Source organism: Salmo salar, unplaced genomic scaffold, assembly GCF_965601325.2.
Source record: "Salmo salar unplaced genomic scaffold, fSalSal1 ptg000357l, whole genome shotgun sequence".
NCBI classification, from domain to species: Eukaryota; Metazoa; Chordata; class Actinopteri; order Salmoniformes; family Salmonidae; genus Salmo; species Salmo salar.
This window is the reverse complement of record NW_027675358.1, coordinates 835684-859991: the sequence shown is the minus strand read 5'-3', so window position 1 is coordinate 859991 and position 24308 is coordinate 835684. Positions and strand designations below refer to the sequence as shown.

At 41.0% G+C, this 24308-nt stretch overlaps 1 long non-coding RNA gene across 1 annotated transcript; it reads right to left on the bottom strand.

Moving 5' to 3' along the window:
- Window positions 1-14672: 14672 nt before the first annotated feature.
- Window positions 14673-23263, bottom strand: LOC145875792 (uncharacterized). Its single transcript, XR_014391338.1, has 2 exons — window positions 16628-23263; window positions 14673-15962 (listed from the first exon to the last, which is right to left on the bottom strand). It is a non-coding gene; the product is annotated as an uncharacterized LOC145875792 (long non-coding RNA).
- Between the last annotated feature and the right edge of the window lie 1045 nt (window positions 23264-24308).

Sequence of the window (24308 nt, the reverse complement as noted above, 5' to 3'; positions counted from 1 at the left end):
GGTTAACACAGTCTCCAAAGAAGGGCCAGATGTATACAGAATGGTGTCGTCTGCGGAGAGGTGAATCAAGGAATCACCCGCAGCAAGAGCGACATCGCTGATATATGCAGAGAAAAGAGTCGGCCCGAGATTTGAATCCTGTGGTACCCCCATAGAGACTGCCAGAGGTTCGGACAACAGGCCAGGTCAATGAAGACGGCTGCACAGTACTGTCTTTTAACGATCGCGGTTATGATATCGTTTAGTACCTTGAGCGTGGATGAGGTGCAACAATGATCAGTTCGGAAACCGGATTGCACAGCGGAGAAGGTACGGTGGGATTCGAAATAATCAGTGATCTGTTTATTAACTTGGCTTTCGAAGACTTTAGAAAGGCAGGACAGGATGGATATAGGTCTGTAACAGTTTGGGTCTAGAGTGTCACCCCCTTTGAAGAGGGGGTTGACCACGGAAGCTTTCTGATTTTTAGGAATCTCGAACTATACGAAAGAAAGGTTGAACAGTCTAGTAATAGGGGTTGCAACAATGGCGGCAGATAATTTTAGAAAGAGGATCCAGCTTGTCTAGCCCAGCTGATTTGTACGGGTCCAGGTTTTACAGCTCTTTCAGAACATCACCTATCTGGATTTTGATGAAGGAGAAGCTGGGGAGGCTTGGGCAAGTAGCTTCGGGGGGTGCGGAGCTGTTGACCGGGGTTGGGGTAGCCAGGAGGAAAGCATCTCCAGCCGTAGAGAAAAGCTTATTGAAATTCTCCATTATTGTGGATTTATCGGTGGTGACAGTGTTTCCTAGCCTCAGTGCAGATTGGCAGCTGGGAGGAGGTGCTCTTAGTCTCCATGGACTTTACAGTGTCCCAAAATTTTTTGGAGTTAGAGCTACGGGATGCACATTTCTGTTTGAAAAAGCCTTTGCTTTCCTAACTGACTGTGTGTATTGGTTCCGGACTTCTCTGAAAAGTTGCATATCGCGGAGACTATTCGATGCTAGTGCAGTACGCCAGAGGATGTTTTTGTAATGGTCGAGGGCAGTCAGGTCTGGAGTGAACCAAGGGCTATATCTGTTCTTAGTTATACATTTTTTAAAGGGGCATGCTAATTTAAGAAAATCCTTATTTAGGAAATTTCTTTTAAAGAACAACCAGGCATCCTATACTGATGGGATGAGGTCAATGTCCTTCCAGGATACCCGGGCAAGGTCGATTAGAAAGGCCTGCTCGCAGGAGTGTTTAACAGTGATGAGGGGTGGTCGTTTGACCACGAACACATAACAGATGCAGGCAATGAGGCAGTGATCGCTGAGATCCTGATTGAAAACAGCAGAGGTGTATTTGGAGGGCAAGTTGGTCAGGATAATATCTATGAGGGTGCCCATCTAGCTTGGATTGTAGGACGGCCGGGGTGTTAAGCATATCCCAGTTTAGGTCACCTAACAGAACAAACTCTGAAGATAGATGGGGGGCAATCGATTCACATATGGTGTCCAGGGCACAGCTGGGAGCTGAGGTGGGTCTATAACAGCTGGCAACAGTGAGAGACTTGTTTCTGGAGAGATTCATTTTTAAAATTAGAAGCTCGAACTGTTTGGGCATAGACCTGGAAAGTATGACAGAACTTTGCAAGCCATCTCTGCAGTAGATTGCAACTCCTCCCCCTTTGGCAGTTCTATCTTGACGGAAAATGTTGTAGTTGGGGATGGAAATTTCAGAATTTTGGTGGCCTTCCAAAGGCAGGATTCAGACACGGCAAGGACATCAAGGTTGGCGGAGTGTGCTAAAGCAGTGAGTCAAACAAACTTAGGGAGGAGGCTTCTGATGTTAACATGCATGAAACCAAGGCTTTTACGGTTACAGAAGTCAACAAATGAGAGCGCCTGGGGACACACAGGGCCTGGGTTAACCTCTACATCACCCGAGGAACAGAGGAGTAGGATGAGGGTACGGCTAAAGGCTATCAGAACTGCTCATCTAGTGCGTTGTGAACAGAAAATAAAAGGAGCAGAATGCTGGGTAGTATAGATTCAAGGCCTAATGTACAGACAGGGGTATGGTAGGGTGCGGGTACAGTGGAGGTAAACCTAGGCGTTGAGTGACGATAAGAGAGGTTGCATCTCTGGAGGCACCAGTTATGCTAGGTGAGGTCACCGCATGTGTGGGAGGTGGGACAAAAGAGTTCTCTGAGGCATGTTCAGTGGGACTAGGGGCTCCGCAGTAAAATAAAACAATGATAACTACCCTAAACAACAGTATACAAGGCATATTGACATTAGAGAGACATAAAGCGAGGCAAAAAGCAATCACAGGTGTTGATTGGGAGAGCTAGCTAAGACAACAACGGGTAAGACAACAACAACAGGTAAAGTGGTGATGAATGGGCAGAGGGTCAGTTAACTACACACAGGGCCTGAGTTCGAGGCTGGGGCCAACAGATAAACAAAACAGAGTACCGTGATTAATGAACAGTCCAGCAGGCATCAGCTATGTAGCCAAGTGATCATAGGGTCCAGTGAACAGGAATATATGAACCAGGGAAGCCGTTAGGTAGTCATTACTACGCTAGCCGGGAGATGCGCCTGGCTCGAGGCTAACTGGTGCTAGCTTCGGGACAAGGGCATCACCGACATCTGGCAAAGGCCAGTTGAAGGCACATCAGACGGAAATGCGTCGACAGACCAGTCGTGATGGATCGTTGGGGCTCCGTGTCGACAAAGGGTCCAGGCCAATTGGCAAAAGAGGTATTGTAGCTGGAGTAATTTTGTTTGCTAGCCGGGAGATACACCCGGCTCGAGGCTAACTGGTGCTAGCTTCGGGACAAGGGCGTTAGCCACTATAGCCACTCCGGTGCAAAGGTCCAGAGCTTACGGCAGGAATCCGGTGATGTAGTGGCTTCTAGTCGTCTTAGTGAAGAGTCCGGGAGGCATCAGCTGTGTAGCTGAGTGATCCTAGGGTCCACTGAGCAGGCCGGGAGATGGGCCTGGCTCAAGGCTAGCTTGAGGCTAGGTCACTCGGTAGCAGCTAGCTAGCTGCGATTATCCGGTGTAATGGTCCAGAGCTTACGGCAGGAATACGGTGATGTAGTGGAGAAAAACAGTTCGATATGCTCAGGGTTGATATCGCGCTGTGCAGACTGGCAGGTATTATCCAGGCTAAAAGCGGCTGGTATCTGAGCTAAAAAGGTAAAGACATCTAGCAGTGGTTAACAATGACTAAATAGCTGCCAGCTAATTAGCTGGTTAGCTGCTGATGGAGGTTCTAGCTATAAGGCCTAAAAAATAGCAGATCCGTATTATAATGGGTGAGGCGGGTTGCCGGAAGGTGTATTTAATTTAAAAATGGAAAAAAAAGATTGAAATATATTGCAATATATTTTAAAAAAGACGAAAAAAACATAACATTTACAACACGCCATTGGATTACAAGATGAATCTCAGTTAAAAACCATTGGATTTAGCAAACTCTGAAATTATTCAGTATTTCTGTGCCCACGAAAACTGTTTTCCCAGCATAACATAAGGAGCCACTAAATGATACGTAATTCGAGTGCATTTCAGAATTTAAAAAAAACTGTCCGACAGCAAGATCCAGTATTTAAGTTGAAGTTCATCATATGACAAGCGTAACGTTATGACTATAACTACTGTTCCCTTTCATTCGGTCAACTTCGGTACAACATACTATAGACAATCAATTCCCATGCCGACCCAAACGGACACTAAATGAAACGGCCCCTGGCAGACCACCCAGATCCGACCTCGCAATTTATTAATTGTCTTTGCTTGAAACACTCCTGTCAATGTTGAGTAAGGACGCACACCTAATTACGCATATAGAAGTAGGACTAGTCTACCTGGTTACCCATATAGAAGTAGGACTAGTCTACCTGGTTACACATATAGAAGTAGGGCTAGTCTACCTGGTTACCCATATAGAAGTAGGACTAGTCTACCTGGTTACACATATAGAAGTAGGACTAGTCTACCTGGTTACACATATAGAAGTAGGACTAGTCTACCTGGTTACACATATAGAAGTAGGACTAGTCTACCTGGTTACACATATAGAAGTAGGACTAGTCTACCTGGTTACACATATAGAAGTAGGACTAGTCTACCTGGTTACCCATATAGAAGTAGGACTAGTCTACCTGGTTACACATATAGAAGTAGGACTAGTCTACCTGGTTACACATATAGAAGTAGGACTAGTCTACCTGGTTACACATATAGAAGTAGGACTAGTCTACCTGGTTACCCATATAGAAGTAGGACTAGTCTACCTGGTTACACATATAGCAGTAGGACTAGTCTACCTGGTTACCCATATAGAAGTAGGACTAGTCTACCTGGTTACACATATAGAAGTAGGACTAGTCTACCTGGTTACCCATATAGAAGTAGGATTAGTCTACCTGGTTACACATATAGAAGTAGGACTAGTCTACCTGGTTACACATATAGAAGTAGGACTAGTCTACCTGGTTACACATATAGAAGTAGGACTAGTCTACCTGGTTACACATATAGAAGTAGGACTAGTCTACCTGGTTACCCATATAGAAGTAGGACTAGTCTACCTGGTTACCCATATAGAAGTAGGACTAGTCTACCTGGTTACACATATAGAAGTAGGACTAGTCTACCTGGTTACACATATAGAAGTAGGACTAGTCTACCTGGTTACACATATAGAAGTAGGACTAGTCTACCTGGTTACACATATAGAAGTAGGACTAGTCTACCTGGTTACACATATAGAAGTAGGACTAGTCTACCTGGTTACACATATAGAAGTAGGACTAGTCTACCTGGTTACACATATAGAAGTAGGACTAGTCTACCTGGTTACACATATAGAAGTAGGACTAGTCTACCTGGTTACACATATAGAAGTAGGACTAGTCTACCTGGTTACACATATAGAAGTAGGACTAGTCTACCTGGTTACACATATAGAAGTAGGACTAGTCTACCTGGTTACACATATAGAAGTAGGACTAGTCTACCTGGCCTGTGTGCAAATGTAGGCCTATAAATGTGCCCATTTGGGGATGTCTGATAGTATTTCTGATTGTCTTAATGCACCACCACTAATGAGTTGTGGAGCTTCTCAAAGCAAATGTTTCTTCACCTCAAACAGCAACTGCACCTAAACGGTTTCTGTTGCCAAACGTTTTGCTACGCTGGGCACTAATGAATACGCACAAACTGTTTTGAGGAAGTGTAAGTTGTTGTTAGTCTCTCGAACAATATTTATTAGTCTCTCTTTCACACAACATACCTTCCTGAGTGAAAGGAGTTAACTGTAGATTATAAAGAGAACATGTTTGTTTGTTACTTGTTGTGTTTTAAGCCTGTTTTGAGAAGACAAGTCTATAGACCTATGATACAGTACACTCTTAGAATAAAGGGTTCCAAACGGGTCCTCCGGCCGTCCCCATAGGAGAACGCTTTTGGGTTCCAGGTAGAACCCTTCTGGCTTCCATGTAGAACCCTCTGTGGAAAGGGTTCTCCACGGAACCCAAAAGGGTTCTACCTAGTACCAAAAAAAGGGTTCTACAAAGGGTTCTCCTATGGGGACAGCCAAAGAACCCTTTTAGATTGTAGATAGTGTAGGAGCGATCACCCTGGGGCACACAGATGGGCACAGAACGAATTCACCCCACGGATCTAATTTATATCAAAAACATTTTAAGGAGAGTAGGACTATTATAACACTGTCCACCAAAAATATAATTAACTATATGAATACACACAACAATATCATCAACTATATTAATACACACAACAATATCATCAACTATATTAATACACACAACAATATCATCAACTATATTAATACACATAACAATATCATCAACTATATTAATACACACAACAATATCATCAACTATATGAATAATACACATAACAATATCATCAACTATATTAATACACACAACAATATCATCAACTATATGAATAATACACATAACAATATCATCAACTATATTAATACACACAACAATATCATCAACTATATTAATACACATAACAATACCATCAACTATATTAATACACATAACAATACCATCAACTATATGAATACACATAACAATATCATCAACTATATTAATACACATAACAATACCATCAACTATATTAATACACATGACAATATCATCAACTATATTAATTCACATGACAATCGTCGTCTTACCTTTTATCTCTCAATAGAAACAGAGTCTGAATGATCATTCGGTCGTCGAAAGTTGCATTCGTTTGCTCTGCTCATTTACATATCAGGTTCTACCTGTTCTCTCTCCGAGTCCCTCTCTCTTTACAGCTCTTACAATGAGCCTTGGCAAACATTCTACAACTGTCTGGAAGTCTATTGGAGGGATGGTGGTGTTCTATTGTGTTGAGACCTGGTGACTGAGACGGCATATTGTGAAACATCAGCAAGTGCAGCAGTCTTCATCACTGAAGCTCCTGACAAACGTTCCACAACAATCAACAAACGTTAAGCTCTTATAGAGCAGGGTCACAGTCTCTCCTGGTTGCAGCTCCTCTCTCCCCAGGGGTAGCAGCTCCTCTCTCCCCAGGGGTAGCAGCTCCTCTCTCCCCCCAGGGGTAGCAGCTCCTCTCTCCCCTAGGATTTGAAGACATTGGTGGCTTAGCCTACAGCCAGTAGGGGGGTCTGGGACGGAATTTCAACAGCTAAATCCATGAATACATCTAAATTGTATTGCCAAAACCCACTCCACCACTTCAAACATAGACTCTGACCTGTCTAATGAGCCAAACTGATTAAAGAATCCCACAGTACCAAATCACCCTCTCTCTCTCTCTCTCTCTCTCTCTCTCTCTCTCTCTCTCTCTCTCTCTCTCTCTCTCTCTCTCTCTCTCTCTCTCTCTCTCTCTCTCTCTCTCTCTCTCTCTCTCTCTCTCTCTCTCTCTCTCTCTCTCTCTCTCTCTCACTCTCACTCTCACTCTCACTCACTCACACACACACACAATGCAGTAATCAGAATCCCTATAGCAGCTTACTGATACAGTCTGCTGTGTGCTCTCCCCTCCTCTTTCTCTCTCCATCACTTTCTCTGTGCCGTCTGTTGCTGTCTCTATGTCTTGTCTGGTGTCTCTCTCCATCATATCCTATTCTTCTGTTGCTGTCTCTGTGTCTTGTCTGGTGTCTCTCTCCATCATATCCTATTCTTCTGTTGCTGTCTCTGTGTCTTGTCTGGTGTCTCTCTCCATCACCAGAATAATTGGTGAGGGTTAGGCCTACTACAATACAACATTCAAAACATGAAAACACAAATACATAACTAGTCTGTCCAACCTCTCTTTCGTATCGTCTGAGATCGCTAAAGATTGGAAAGATGCCGCGGTCATCCCCCTCTTCAAAGGGGGTGACACTCTAGACCCAAACTGTTAAAGACCTATATCCATCCTATCCTGCCTTTCTAAAGTCTTCGAAAGCCAAGTTAATAAACAGATCACCGACCATCTCGAATCCCACCGTACCTTCTCCGCTATGCAATCTGGTTTCAGAGCTGACCATGGGTGCACCTCAGCCACGCTCAAGGTCCTTAACGATATCATAACCGCCATCGATAAAAGACAATACTGTGCAGCCGTCTTCATCGACCTGGCCAAGGCTTTCGACTCTGTCAATCACCGCATTCTTATCAGCAGACTTAACAGCCTTGGTTTCTCAAATGATTGCCTCGCCTGGTTCACCAACTACTTTTCAGATAGAGTTCAGTGTGTGAAATCGGAGGGCCTGTTGTCCGGACCTCTGGCGGTCTCTATGGGGGTGCAACAGGGTTCAATTCTCGGGCCAACTCTTTTCTCTATATACATCATTATGTCGCTCTTGCTGCTGGTGATTCTCTGATCCACCTCTACGCAGACGACACCATTCTGTATACATCTGGCCCTTCTTTGGACACCGTGTTAACAACCCTCCAAACGACCTTCAATGCCATACAACTCTGCAACAAAGTATCCTTCACTCATGCTGCCAAACATACCCTTGTAGAACTGACTATCCCACCGATCCTTGACTTCGGTGATGTCATTTACAAAATATCCTCCAACACTCTACTCAGCAAATTGGATGTAGTCTATCACAGTGCCATCCGTTTTGTCACCAAAGCCCCATATACTACCCATCACTGCGACCTGTATGCTCTCGTTGGCTGGCCCTCGCTTCATATTTGTCGCCAAACCCACTGGCTCCAGGTCATCTATAAGCCTTTGCTAGGTAAAGCCACGCCTTATCTCAGCTCACTGGTCACAATAGCAGCACCCACCAGTAGCACGCGCTCCAGCAGGTATATTTCACTGATCACCCCCAAAGCCAATTCCTCCTTTGGCCGCCTTTCCTTCCAGTTCCCTGCTGCCAATGACTGGAACGAACTGCAAAAATCACTGAAGCTGGAGACTCATATCTCCCTCACTAACTTTAAGCATCAGCTGTCAGAGCAGCTTACCGATCATTGCACCTGTACATAGCCCATCTGTAAATTGCCCAACCAACTACCTCATCCCCATTTTGTTATTTTTGTTATCCTTTGCACCCCAGTATCTCTACTTGCACATTCATCTTCTGCACATCTATCACTCCAGTGTTTAATTGCTAAATTGTAATTATTTCTCCATTCTGGCCTATTTATTGCCTTACCTCCCTAATCTTACTACATTTGCACACATTGTATATAGACCTTTCTATTGCGTTATTGACTGTACATTTGTTTATTGTCATAAACTTCTTCGTCTGAAGAGGAAAAATCATCGGACCAATATGCAGCGGGTATATTGCTCATCTTCGTATTTATTGAAGGTAAACACACTCAAACAAAATAACGACGATAACAGTACAGTAAGGTGCACAGACTAAACCGGAAACAACCACCCACAAACACAAGTGAAAACGAACACACTAAATATGGCCTCCAATTAGAGACAACCACCAGCTGCCTCTAATTGGAGGTCATTGAAAAAAACACAACATAGAAAGAGAAACCTAGAATAAACATAGAAATAGAAAATATAGAACATACATCAAAACCCCGAAACACACAAAACTAACACCCCCCTGCCACGCCCTGACCAAACTACAATAACAATTAACCCCTTTTACTGGTCAGGACGTGATATTTATCCCATGTGTAACTCTGTGTTGTTTGTGTCACACTGCTTTGCTTTATCTTGGCCAGGTCGCAGTTATAAATGAGAACTTGTTCTCAACTGGCCTACCTGGTTAAATAAAGGTACATAAAATAAGAAATAACACAGAACTCTCAACTAGTTCCATCAAACAGAAAAACAACAAGAAAGCTGGATAAACACATTCAGATTTCTAGATATTACACTTTTCTTTTGTGTTTTAGGGGTCATAGGTCAGATCAGTGGTCATGGTTGATATGCATGGACTAAAAAACAAACTTGAAACCATTTTTCTCAGATTCACTGTGTGTGTAGACTGCTCCTTGTCTTTTCTAGGGCAGTAGTTCAGGTGGCTGTGTGTGTAGACTGCTCATTGTCTTTTCTAGGGCAGTAGTTCAGGTGGCTGTGTGTGTAGACTGCTCCTTGTCTTTTCTAGGGCAGTAGTTCAGGTGGCTGTTTGTGTAGACTGCTCATTGTCTTTTCTAGGGCAGTAGTTCAGGTGGCTGTGTGTGTAGACTGCTCCTTGTCTTTTCTAGGGCAGTAGTTCAGGTGGCTGTTTGTGTAGACTGCTCCTTGTCTTTTCTAGGGCAGTAGTTCAGGTGGCTGTGTGTGTAGACTGCTCCTTGTCTTTTCTAGGGCAGTAGTTCAGGTGGCTGTTTGTGTAGACTGCTCCTTGTATTTCTAGGGCAGTAGTTCAGGTGGCTGCCCTTGCTCTTAGTCTGCCTCCTGTCTCTCCTATCATCATAGACAGTTGTGGGAAAAGTACGCAATTGTCATACCTGAGTAAAAGTCTACAAATATTTGGTTCTATATATACTTAAGTATGAAAAGTAAAATTAAAAGTATAAATCGTTTCATTCCTTCTATTAAGAAAATCAGGTGTCACCATTATCTTGTTTTTTAAAATGTATGGATAGGGGGCACATACCAAAACGAAGACGTAATTTACAAAAGATGCATTTGTGTTTCCTGACTCCGCCAGATCAGAGGCAGTAGAGATGACCATGTGTTGTCTTGATAAGTGAATTAGACCATTTTCCTGTCCTGTCTAAGCTTTCAAAATGTAACGAGTACTTTTGGGTGTCAGGTAAAATGTATAGATTAAAAAGTACATTATTTTCTTTGGGAATGTAGTGATGTAAAATTATCAAAAATACAAATTCAAAAGTAAAGTACAGATACCCCCCAAAAAACAACTTATGTAGTACTTTATAGTACTTTTACTGAAGTACTTTACACCACTGGCCATGGGTACACCTTCCTGAAAACAATGACTCCATACTTTTCTGAAACCTGTTCTGCCAGTTCATGTCCTTACATTTACATTTTAGTAGACACTCTTATCCAGAGCAACTTACAGTAATGAATGCATACATTTTCATTTCATACATTTATTATTATTTTTATTTTTCGCACTGGCCCCCCGTGGGAATCGAACCCACAACCGTGGCGTTGCAAACGCCACGCTCTAAGAACTGAGCCACAGGGAAGACTAGAATGTTCCATTGTGGTTACCCAAAGAGATGACAAGATAGTTCACACATTCATCATCCAGGGTTACTGTCAAACAGACATGTGACATTTCTGGTTCGTCCATAACTTGTTTCCTGCTTGTAGCAGGCCGTGTTTACAGGAATCCTTTTCTCTAACTAGAAATGAAATGTGATTTCATGAGAATATTTTTCTGCAGTGAGAGTGTAATGCAAGTCAAGCTGTCCTTGGATGTATGTCAACAAGATTTATAACCAGCATTGTTAAATTAACTGTTGTCATTATTTAAAAAAAAATCTATGCTGTCATTTTCTATGTTAGCTTGCTTTTAAAATGTTTTATTGTCACAGACAGCGGATAGATGCAGTGAAATGTGTTGTTTTACAGGTCAGCCATAGTAGTATGATAGATACAGTGAAATGTGTTGTTTTACAGGGTCAGCCATAGTAGTACGATAGATGCAGTGAAATGTGTTGTTTTACAGGTCAGCCATAGTAGTACGATAGATGCAGTGAAATGTGTTGTTTTACAGGGTCAGCCATAGTAGTATGATAGATGCAGTGAAATGTGTTGTTTTACAGGGTCAGCCATAGTAGTATGATAGATGCAGTGAAATGTGTTGTTTTACAGGGTCAGCCATAGTAGTATGATAGATGCAGTGAAATGTGTTGTTTTACAGGGTCAGTCATAGTAGTATGATAGATGCAGTGAAATGTGTTGTTTTACAGGTCAGCCATAGTAGTACGATAGATGCAGTGAAATGTGTTGTTTTACAGGGTCAGCCATAGTAGTATGATAGATGCAGTGAAATGTGTTGTTTTACAGGGTCAGCCATAGTAGTATGATAGATGCAGTGAAATGTGTTGTTTTACAGGGTCAGCCATAGTAGTATGATAGATGCAGTGAAATGTGTTGTTTTACAGGGTCAGCCATAGTAGTATGATAGATTCAGTGAAATGTGTTGTTTTACAGGGTCAGCCATAGTAGTATGATAGGTGTGTTGTTTTACAAGGTCAGTCATAGTAGTATGATAGATGCAGTGAAATGTGTTGTTTTACAGGGTCAGCCATAGTAGTATGATAGATGCAGTGAAATGTGTTGTTTTACAGGGTCAGCCATAGTAGTATGATAGATGCAGTGAAATGTGTTGTTTTACAGGGTCAGCCATAGTAGTATGATAGATGCAGTGAAATGTGTTGTTTTACAGGGTCAGCCATAGTAGTACGGCGCCCCTGGAGCAAATTAGGTGTAAGTGCCTTGCTTAAATTAAGGGCACAGACAGATTTTTACCTTGACGGCTTAACAAACACTCTAACCACTAGTCTATCTGACCACACCCTAAAATAAGATAATGTTTAAGTGTTTAAATGTAGTCCATAGTATTAGGATTATGTACACAGCTATTCTACTATACAATTACAAACTGCTGCTACACATTTGGTCAAAGACCAGTTCAGACTGAAACCAGCCTTAGTATCTGTTTTATCTGGGGACAAATTGTCCTGGTTCAATTATCTTCTGTTATATCTGGGGACAAAGTGTCCTGGTTCAATTATCTTCTGTTATATCTGGGGACAAAGTGTCCTGGTTCAATTATCTTCTGTTATATCTGGGGACAAAGTGTCCTGGTTCAATTATCTTCTGTTATATCTGGGGACAAAGTGTCCTGGTTCAATTATCTTCTGTTATATCTGGGGACAAAGTGTCCTGGTTCAATTATCTTCTGTTATATCTGGGGACAAAGTGTCCTGGTTAATTACCTTCTGTTTCAGGGAAAATGGAGGGTCAAATTTGCTGTAAGTTACTGGTGATTTCCTTGGTATTCTATCAGGCTCTGAGTTCAGGCCATCCCGACCATGACACCCTCACACACTCCATGAGACAGCCAGCGATCCAGTTATCACCAGAATAAACATGGTACAATCCCACAGAAAAATGATGGCGTAACTCGCATTGAAATGCAAGTACCCAGATAATGGTAAGAAAGATTGAAAATAAATTATTTAAAAGCTAGAGAGAATATAGTAGACGGTATGTGTCAGAAAGTGATTGATGATCTATTTATGTGTCTTATGTTTATGCCCTTTCAAGGACATCCTGTCCAGATGTCCTCATGCTATTTAGGGTGTGCTTTTGTAACACGATAGTGCAGCAGTAAAGCAAATGTTTGCAGTAAATAGTAATGGCCTGATAATTGATGTGTGGTGATCTTGGGAACAGTTGGTTATTGTTGTAGTGAATGGGGGAGGCCTGAATTTGAACTGTTTGAATAATGTGTGTAGTGAGCTTGTGACCATCTGCAGAATGAAAAATACATTTCCGGGGTAGGTCTGCCTGAGTATAAGTAAGTGTTAGACTTGTCCTGTGAACACTACAAGCGACAAGAAACCTCAAGAGAGATAAACCACAGAAAACTCTAAAGAAGAAATGAATAAAACATGGATTTGTTCAGTACTGACACCCCCGTGACGACCTTAACATCAGAAGTAGGACCCCGGCTAAAACATAGAGAAAGGGAGTATAAAGAGTATAAATTATCAATATATGATGCTCCAAAAACTGGTTTTCTAAATTTGAAAAGAACCCAAATATCGCCTGTAACTATGTACAAATCACAGGGCTAGCTATACAGACCAGTGGTAATGTATCCTACATGTTGGGGGTGATTAGCTAGCTATACAGACCAGTGGTAATTTATCCTACATGTTGGGGGTGATTAGCTAGCTATACAGACCAGTGGTAATTTATCCTACATGTTGGGGATGATGAGATAGCTATACAGACCAGTGGTAATTTATCCTACATGTTGGGGATGATGAGATAGCTATACAGACCAGTGGTAATTTATCCTACATGTTGGGGATGATGAGATAGCTATACAGACCAGTGGTAATGTATCCTACATGTTGGGGGTGATGAGCTAGCTATACAGACCAGTGGTAATTTATCCTACATGTTGGGGGTGATGAGCTAGCTATACAGACCAGTGGTAATGTATCCTACATGTTGGGGGTGATTAGCTAGCTATACAGACCAGTGGTAATGTATCCTACATGTTGGGGATGATGAGCTAGCTATACAGACCAGTGGTAATGTATCCTACATGTTGGGGATGATGAGCTAGCTATACAGACCAGTGGTAATGTATCCTACATGTTGGGGGTGATTAGCTAGCTATACAGACCAGTGGTAATTTATCCTACATGTTGGGGATGATGAGATAGCTATACAGACCAGTGGTAATTTATCCTACATGTTGGGGGTGATGAGCTAGCTATACAGACCAGTGGTAATTTATCCTACATGTTGGGGGTGATGAGCTAGCTATACAGACCAGTGGTAATTTATCCTACATGTTGGGGTGATTAGCTAGCTATACAGACCAGTGGTAATTTATCCTACATGTTGGGGATGATGAGCTAGCTATACAGACCAGTGGTAATGTATCCTACATGTTGGGGGTGATGAGCTTGCTATACAGACCAGTGGTAATGTATCCTACATGTTGGGGATGATGAGATAGCTATACAGACCAGTGGTAATGTATCCTACATGTTGGGGGTGATGAGCTTGCTATACAGACCAGTGGTAATGTATCCTACATGTTGGGGGTGATGAGCTAGCTATACAGACCAGTGGTAATGTATCCTACATGTTGGGGGTGATGAGCTTGCTATACAGACCAGTGGTAATGTATCCTACATGTTGGGGGTGATGAGCTTGCTATACAGACCAGTGGTAATGTATCCTACATGTTGGGGGTGATGAGCTTGCTATACAGACCAGTGGTAATGTATCCTACATGTTGGGGATGATGAGCTAGCTATACAGACCAGTGGTAATGTATCCTACATGTTGGGGGTGATGAGCTTGCTATACAGACCAGTGGTAATGTATCCTACATGTTGGGGATGATGAGATAGCTATACAGACCAGTGGTAATTTATCCTACATGTTGGGGATGATGAGCTAGTGTTAGGGCTGCGTCAATTCAATTCTGGTATCAGAACAAAATTTACCACTAGGCTACTGAATATATTTTCAGCTGTTTATTAATAGAATTAGTCAAGCAGAATAAATGGTAAATGCAATCTTCGTATATACGGGTTCACTGTAACACCTCGCAGGGCAAACAGAGAACTGAAAATGACATCATAAGTTCTTCATTAAATACTCTGACAGAGATAGTTCCCGCTCACTGCTGGCCTGTCAGAGGGAGGATGAGCGTGGTTTAAACTTACTCATCCTATCGTTGGCGTGCAGGCTGGTCCCAGCCTCTAGACGCATCTTTGTTGCCAAGCATAGTTGTCTTCTAGCTTATCTTCATGTGTGTACCCGAGAGTCAGACACCCAAGGACAGTGCCTGTTCTTGTGCCACAGTCATTCTCCCCTCTATCAGTTCCTCACATACACCTGTCCATGAGCGGCCCCACAACCAGGCATTGTGTGTGTGTGTCACGAGTCTACTCAGCCTACACTCCTACTAGCCAGCAACCCTCCAGTTAGTCATGTCTATTATATGTTGCTCAATCTATGTTAATACAATATAAACCTCTTAGTGCATTACAGTCCGTTCATACTTAGGCCTACATCTACTGTAAATGGTAATGCATCACATCTAATAAGTGAAATAAAACCCAACAATCCCCCTTTTCACACCCGAAGAACATTCCACAATACGACATTTCAGATAAATGTAGGATTCCCCCTTTTGACACCCGCTAGGGTGTCACTCACTAAAATACAATACAAACACTTTTATTAATAGGCAATAACAATAACAAAAACCTTCAGTCCTCCAGCTACACCTAACCTGTACTAGGTTGACTACCAGCCACCCAGGAACTTCAAACCTTCACATAAGGAAAGACAAATAGTACACAGGATAAATTCAGAACATATTATTTAAAAAACGTATAAAAAGAAGACCTTTTTGCGACAGTGGCTACACCTAACATGTATGGGACAGACTTTTTGTCCCAGTACTTAAAATCTTCACATCCACCTGCCACTACATTCAATACATATGAGAACATTTTGGATAAGCTTTATTCAACCACTTCCCCAACAGCAAACCAAGGATCATTCCGGTTGCTCGGACAACTTCTGTAAGATATTTTCTCAAGCAAGGGATTATACAGGCAACACAACACAACAATAATAGGAACACAAGCACTAGGGTCAGAAATCCAGTAACCACCATAGATGTGTACTTACCAAAAAAGGTATTCAGCCAATTCCCCTCGTATTCCCCCGCTACACCCTTCATTTCAGCAGATGGCTTGTCAAGTCCCAGTAGAGCTTTGGTAATGCTACCATCAGGGCTAGTGTTATTAGGGATAAAAGTACAGCATTGTTCACCAAACGTTTTATACACCCCCCATTATTAGCCAATATCATATCCAACTCCAATCTATTTTGTCTAGCGGTTCTAGTGGTAGCCTCTAGTTGCTCAGCCATACCTGTCAGTGCAGTGCGAGTATAGTTAACAAATCTCTGTTACACACACATCAGTAAAGAACTCAACCCAGCTTTAGGCGGCTGTATTTTTCCCACAGTACACATACATTCCTTATCAACCTTGCCACCTGTCTTCTAATCTCCTGCCCACTAGCCGTTCCCAGGCCGTTGTTACTCTCCCTAACTTAGGGAGGCTTCTTCTCCTGTTCCGTTCCCAAGGTCGTCTTATCAACTCTGCCCTGCTCATTCTGGTAACAGTGTCTTACTCACACAGTATTGGAATATAGTTTTTAACCCATTATTATAGCTGTATTTCCAATACATTTCAACAGGTTATAAGGTTTCTGAGTGAAATCTTTTAGTCAAACCTTTCATTACATCCACCCGATTGGCTAAATATTTCACAGACATTATAACACATCTATTTTTATTGGATTCAGAAATTTCACACAAAATCAAACTAATTCAGGAAACTCTAAAGATGGTCGCATCTTATCATGGGCTCCTCATAATTGAATGAATCCTCCACCTTGCTCGGCGGTAGGTACTTGTCGTCTCATTGGTCTGAACTTTGACTCGGTCCGTAGCTCACCATCTGCTCCGTTATCCATCTCTCTAGAGTTCTGGTGATTAAACCTCTCGCACATGGGACCAAACAACAACCACACAACCCAAACACACTCATACAGGTGAAAGCAGCCCATAATACAGTTCTTACAACACTTTTCCATTTCCCAAACATGAGCTATATTATCAGAAATGTACGTACAGCAATGAACCTAATCATTCTACCTACACCATCCTCTTTTGCCAGTAACATATCGAGAGTCAGTCTATTTTACCAGGTCATGAGGGGGGTGGTGGATAATTGGTCAGAGAACCTCTTTACTGCATCCCCGTTTTCATTCATGACTCTCTGTTGATTATAAAAAAATGTCATTAATCCAATCCACATTTCTATTTATTGTCAACCACCAAAACAATGTAGTGTTAAAGCCTTCACATATTTGATTCATTGCTTTGTATTTATCTGGAACTTCCCTGAGGATGCCAATAGCATCCATCTAGACAGGGCTACTCCCATCCTGGTCAAAACTCATCCTGTGCCTTCTTTAGCCTCCTATAACTGGCCTCTGATGACTCAATCAGAATTTCACATTGAGCTAGCTAAATAAGGCAGGTCGTAGCTAGTGTTTCTATATGGATATAGAAAAGGTATAACATTTTAGATGTGGCTCAAATCATACCTGCATGCTACAGATTGCTGTTGTCATCCACAGATGGAGTCATAATCTGGATCAGAACATTCTAGTGAAAGCCAGGTCCTAACTGAACACTAAATGCTGGCGCTTGATCAATACAACTCACTTAAAAAAGCAAAGGGGAAAAAAGAACAGGACACAATAAAATTAAAATAGTAAAATGTCAGTAGAAAGTCATTGCCCATCCTATTAAGAGTCTGGTTGGACCAATAAACCCAGGGCGCAAGTTCCTAACCACCCTTTGTGGTCATTTCTGTCGTATGCGTCCTTTGCTGGTACTAGCCCACCCTTCATCAGTTATAGGTGCTGTGAGGTTAAGAATTTTCTATTCATCTTTCAAACCTAATTCAGTCACATTAACGATTACTTTCAGCCATTAAAATCATATGAGTTCTCGGTGCCATTCTTGTATCTATAACACTGGTACTCATCAGGAGTTAAGGTGAACCGAGGTGGGTTGGCTGAGTACTTCAATCTGGCCAACCCCAATTCCTGTACAGTTGTCTTCTTTCCCAGGAAATTGTTTAATGTTTACCTTAAATTCTACATCTTGATCTTCTTTGATTCCTTATTCTGTATGTCACTCATCAGTGTATTATATAGTTTATATTTTCATTCTTATAAATGACAACGGTGTCATATGATTAGTACCGGAAGGTGGTGGATCTGAATGTATCAGAAAGATTAGACTATGATGCAGCTCAGAGTCTCTACTCTTCCCAAAAACCACCAACCCTCTCCTGCCCTTAGTCGATCTGCTAGGTACCACCCCATACTCACACCTCTAGGAGCACACACAGTGATGAACGGTCGGGATAGGAAATCTTCGTTAAGGAGGTAACCCCCGGACCCTGTTGGTACTCGGTTCTTCTCCTAACTCTGTGTGTGTGATCAGCAGTGCTCATATGTGTACATACCTTCTTGCAGTGGATAACGTGGACCCAAGTGACTCTCTCAGCTTTTCTAATGGCAAAGGCAGTGGTTTAACAGCACCTGGTATGGGCCTTCCCAACGGGGCTGCTTCCAGTCTTTTCTCCTCAGGGACTGGATCCACACCCACCCAGTCTCCTGGTTGGATTGAGTGAATCACCTTCTCCTGTAATTCACCTGTTGGACACAAAATCTTGGACATACGGGTTTGGTTAACAAACAGTCTTCTCATGTGTCTGTTAGTATTACTTCAACGTCTATGTCTACCTGTTCTGGTATCTCTATTCTCCCTAACTCTGGCATTCTATAGGCTCTACCTGATTAGCTAAACTGTCATCCATCATTTAAAGAGATCCCAGTAAACCAACTCTAGGGATAATATCTTGACCTCATTTTTTAGTTACCATAATCATGTCCACCAAGTAAGTTGGGAACGCTTCTACCCATTTGCTATATTTATCTATTATTGTTAAACACCCCTTCTTCCCCTCAAATCTAAAATGAAATGTATGCATTCACTACTGCAAGTCGCTCTGGATAAGAGCGTCTGCTAAATGACTAAAATGTAAATGTAAATGTCAATCGGAATAGTTCACTAAGTCCATTTCCAAATGTTGGAATGGATATTCTACAAAAAATGTTTTTGTTTAAGTAATTATCCTTGTTTATCCTAACCTGTTCTATCACCTGCTCTACCATACTCCCCCTATTTATACATGGCTCAAGCCATGTATCAATATTGCTGCCTATCTAAACAAATTATCCTTATGTCAGCCCTTCTCTTGTAGGATTGCCCCCTTTCATTTTCCACATGTCCAATTCTCCCTGGGGCATTCATCCTTAGCTACCCTGTAACAATTCTCTGTCAAGTGTCTTATTTAAGATTTATCTGTGCTGCTTTGTATGGTTTTAAATGCCTATGTGCTTGTCTGTGTAAACAGTCATATCTCTTCTTAGCGAATTTACCAAACATAAACTTAAAATCTAAACTAAAATACATGCCAAATGGAGCCGATAGTCTCTCCATGAATTAATATCCTAACTAAGCAACCCAAATTAAATTCTCTTCCTATCTTCTATTCTTATTATGTATTTTCTGTCTGTCCCAGTATTATTTCTGTCCTCACCTGTTTATAATTTAACTATGCTGGTCCGTTGGCTTAGAATATATCCTAATACTTGACATAAGTCTACCATTATTAAACTTATTCAACAACAAAATATAATAATACTATTATATTAATTCCACAGCCTTGTTGTGTTAAATCTCTTCCACTGAATTCAACCACAGCTGACTTCCTAAGGGAAAATAAACGTATCTAGATAATGTAAAAAGTACCCCTAATTATCAAACGATATTCACATAACATAATCAGATCAAAATTATTAATCTAAACTACTCCACAAAGAAAAATTATTGTACCCTTATCGTCATTCTGTCTTCTCATTGGTTCAAATTGTCAATTGTGTCTAAGAACTTTAACTCCATCATAATTATCAGTTCTACAAATTTCCTTAAAGTCAGTATCACAAATGACCTTAAATTCACCATCCAAATGGCTTTTCAATGTGGCTGATCAGACCACACAGGGAAGCCACTAGAGGGGTCAAAAGTCATACCACCCTTTCAGAACCGTGTTTCTTACTACATTAGACAAATGAAAGCTAAGAACTTTATCTACATTTTGTATCCCATGTTCCCAGGACATTCCCTATCAAAAGAATTTCACGTGTTTAATTAAAACGATTCCATGGGTGTATAACTTCTAAGATTCCATGTGTGTGTATACCCCTTTAAGATATCCTGTCCCTAGGAATTTGAAACGCTCCTTTTTCCAGAAAATACAACCACTTGGTCAGCATTTCATCCTACTACACCGATTCAAAAACCCAAACGTTGACTACAATAAAACCTAATGATACTTATAATTCCATTGTACTCCCCCCAATCATTAGTTTTAAACTTAAATGAATACAATATTTTACTTCAATCTATGAAACCCCATATTTTAACGTACTACTTGACTAATTTAACCCAAGATTGCTTAAAACCTTAAAGCCCCTTCAGTTTGTCTGCAAACCGGCCCATTCTGTTTGCTTGGAATACCCTGCCATTATACACAACTGTGTTTAATGTGCACCGTCCCTGTAAAAATAAAATTAACTCCACCTTTAATTCACTTTAATGACTTGATATTTTTCCATGCAATGTTCAATTCACCGGTGTTACTAAACAATCAATACCACGACTCAATAACCAGAATTTATCACAAAACTTTTACGATTCCATTATTCAGACCAGAATCGCTTCCAGCCACATACTCATAGGAATAAAATATTACCTCTTTTCAAACAGCGTTCTGCCTTTCCTCTATCGCAAGATTAATACCAATGTTACAACTTTATCTCTCGTTCGGCTTCACACTTATGAAATGTCTATGACCTTAAATGTAACATGTAAATTGCCAAATGTATAAAATACTTACTACAACTTAATACTACTCCCTTCAAACCTATCCGCTCATTATAATTCATTAGATTTCGGTAACTGTCTCTTCAATTTAAACTAAACAAGCCATCAGAACGTTTGGTTTATACCTTAACAACCGTACCTTTCCAGGCAAAACACACCAACAGTTGAATAACAATCAGCACCTACATTTTTTATCCACTGATACATAGGCTGAGAAGCGAACCCGAGTCTCCCGCATGGCAGGCGAGACTTCTACCACAGAACCACCAACGCGCTATTGAACTGATGGACACTCCTCGCAAATAACCTTATTTATCAATGTCTGTAGTCGTACAATTAGGCACGTACTATCGATACAATTTCCAGAATATTGCCCTAATGTAAACGTCTAAGCGTTTCCCATGCGACCGTTGACTCTGCCTCTCTCTCCTTCTACACTTGCCTTCTTCTGCGGAGTCCAGACAGCCACACCCTGGCTATGTCTAACCCTCGACATGCTGTTTCCCTGTCTTGTCCCCACATACCTTATGCATCTTTCTTACCATTAGTACCAACTTTTCCACATCCAAACTTCCATCTCCACATTGGACCGAAATAAATATTTATTTTATATCATTTAACTCCATGTATCGCTCATCTCCCGTTAATTCCTGCACCTCCTTTAAGGTGTTTGTTTGTTAAATTACTATCGTAGTTATTCTGCTCCTTTTCCCACTCTAGAATTTTTAGAAGGAGTATTCGTATGAATCTTAAATTATATTTTATTCTATGTGTTTTTTTAAAAACTATGATTCAATTACAATCTGTGTGTACTTGCTATTGATCTCTATGTGTGTGCTGTATTTTCCTTTGTCCATGTCCTATTGGTAATTTCCTCTAGGATCCCAGAATAATTTCTTTCATGACTTTTGATAGATCCATTAGGTCTCACATGTATATGGCTTTTGACCCTCTTATCCATCTCACACGCAATTATCCTCTTACCCCTGTGGAAACTTCCCAATGTGTCTATGTGTTGCAATATCTCCTTTATTCTACACCTAATTTGGACATATAATTTTATCTTCAAACTTCTATTATGCTATCCTTCCCTTGCCTTTAAGTTCCTAATTTATTAGCCCCCTTTTATCTCACCTACAACCTCACCTCCTTTCCTAAGAATTACTCCGCCGAACCCAACCGTACCCTTAATGTTACGGATCTTGCCGGTCACCCAGTATTCTATCTAAAATTTCCCGATCCTTGCCGGGGTAATTCCTCGAACCTAATCGTACCCTACGTTACGAATCTTGCCGATACCAATTACTAAACCAATTATTCCCTATATCTTCGAACCTAATCGTACCCTACGTTACGAATCTTGCCGATACCAATTACTAAACCAATTATTCCCTATATCTTCGAACCTAATCGTACCCTCGAAGTTACGAATCTTGCCGAAAGATTTCAGTATTCTCCCTGAACCTAACCGCACCTTTGTATTCACAAATCTTTCCAGTGGACCAATACTCTATGGTACCATGGTACTAACAACACATTCACCACAGGTTTGCATGTCACATTTACATTTAAGTCATTTAGCAGACGCTCTTATCCAGAGCGACTTACAAATTGGAATTGGAACTCACAATTATGACTCTATAATATTTCTTATCTACTCATAATAATTCATAATTTTGTTCACTTACATCGAACAGGTGCTTCACAAAATTAATTTGGTTAAAGCCAATATGCAGATCTTTAGTTATTATAACAATAGGTGTCTGCTTACCTGTTTTTAGTTGTCCGGACTCTTTGTGAAGCACACCGTTCCACGATAGCGATGTCCAATTGGCTGATCAATACTCAGCGAAGTCCCTTTACCAGATCACGTCGGGGTCACCATGTTAGGTCGCGTCAATTCGAATCTGGTATCAGAACAAAATAGTCAGCACATAGTAACTTCTGATTTCTTTGTACTTTAATTAATGCAAACACTTGAAGGGTAAATAGGTGGTTCGTATATACGGGCTCCCTGTAACACCTCGCAGGGCAAAACAGAGAACTGAGTTTCACATCCTTTGCTTTTCATTAAATACTCTGACAGAGATAGTTCCCGCTCACTGCTGGCCTGTCAGAGGGAGGATGAGCGTGGTTTAAAGTTACTCATCCTTTTGTTGGCGTGCAGGTTGGTCCCAACCTCGAGACGCCTCCTGTTGCCGGGCGTAGTTATTATCTTTGGCAGTCGATTTATCTTGTGACTGCACAATGCACAGTTCTCTAAAACCCCGACACCCCTCCGCATATACATTTCACCCATATCCTGCCCTTATCTTTTAACAAGCTCTTCCATATCCCTGATTTACAGCATCTGCATTCTTTCCATATGACTCAACATCCCATGAGCCCCTTCCTCTCACACAGCAGTATGCTCTTATCATATAGAGTATAAACTTAATATTATAGCATAGCTTCTTTGTTATATTATATAGGTTATGCAAACAAATAGTTGGTCAAACCCTAACACTCACAAGGAGGCATAACGTTACATGTACAATACTATCCCATTTTGGAAACGTTTCATGGACAATACTATCCCATTTTGGAGACGTTACATGTACAATACTATCCCATTTTGGAAACGTTACATGGACAATACTATCCCATTTTGGAGACGTTACATGGACAATACTATCCCATTTTGGAAACGTTACATGTACAATACTATCCCATTTTGGAAACGTTACATGTACAATACTATCCCATTTTGGTAACGTTACATGTACAATACTATACCATTTTGGAAACGTTACATGTCCGCCCCCTTGTGGAGGGAAATTAATATCTTAGATGGTAGCTGTAGATGGGATTCAAATGCATAATGGTATTAATACAGTGTCTAGACTACCTCTTTTGTATGAATGCCCTTCAGAATCCAGACACAGTATTGCCACGCAGCAAAATGTTGCGTATAATCTTTCAAGTCAGCCTGATAAAATATTGAACAATTTGTGTACAAAGATATCTTGAAATGTGATATTAGGGCTGTATGGCAGTACTGTTACTGTATGGCAGTACTGTATTGGCTAGTGCTTTCTCCAATATGTTCTTCTATTTTACATTACATTGTATGTCGATGACATTTATCTTTAAATATTGATGTAGTACATTTACATTTACGTCATTTAGCAGACGCTCTTATCCAGAGCGACTTACAAATTACAAAGTATATATATATATATATATATATATATATATATATATATAGATATATATATTAATGCTTGTAAGACTTTGACACATTTTCAAGAAGAAGGTACAGATATGTTGTAGGACAGCTGCATTTGAAGTGTACATTTAACCTACATAGCAGTCAATACAAACTGAAATCTATTAGCATACAAATGTGTGCAAATGATCTTTTCAGATCTTCTCAGAAATGAATCAAGTCCATGGAATGGATATAGACAAAAAGAGAATTCAAGGACTATCAGAGGTAGAGAGGCGAGGCAGGGGTGAGGACATCATCCTGCTATTTTGACAGTCCCTGAAGGACAATACAGAAG